This window comes from Octopus bimaculoides, chromosome 14, assembly GCF_001194135.2.
Source record: "Octopus bimaculoides isolate UCB-OBI-ISO-001 chromosome 14, ASM119413v2, whole genome shotgun sequence".
Lineage (NCBI taxonomy): Eukaryota > Metazoa > Mollusca > Cephalopoda > Octopoda > Octopodidae > Octopus > Octopus bimaculoides.
The window spans coordinates 30,263,308-30,263,932 of record NC_068994.1 but is presented as its reverse complement, the minus strand read 5'-3'; positions in this window follow the sequence as shown (position 1 = coordinate 30,263,932).

Genomic DNA, 625 nt, shown 5'->3' with positions numbered 1-625 from the left:
ATCTGAAAGAGATTTTGCTGCTATTTCTAAAAGAGCCAGCAACCACATTGTGGCTTTTTTCATCTATTGAAATTCCATTATAGTATTATTAAATCGAGTACTTGAATGGTACTTGTATTTTATCGCCCAGCAAGGATGCACGGCAACTTTAATCTCAACAGGATTTGAACTCAGAACGTAAAGGGCCGTAGTTAGATACCATTAGGCATTTATCCGTTGGTCTACCGATTCTGCCAATTCCCATACATGAATACCCGTTTTAAACGCAGGTTTAAGGTTGATTCCATTACCCATAACCTTTCCTATACCGGTATGTTACCCAACCAAGATAGAAATCAATATTTTTGACACAGGTAGAAAAGCGAACAATTTGCATAAGATATTATTTCGTAATTATTTTTTACACCGCAAGTCTCATTCTATTTCAATCTATACAAGCCAATCTCGCCTTTTTATTATAAAATTAATCTCACCGCATTATTATAAAATTAATTAACCACTAAACTGTATTAAAATTGGATAAACTAATCGATGTTAAGCGTATTTTCTTTCTAAGATCTCGATAGACTGAACAGCTCGATCACATTGGCTTTTTTTTATATTTTGGCTGCAGAAAGAGAGAAAG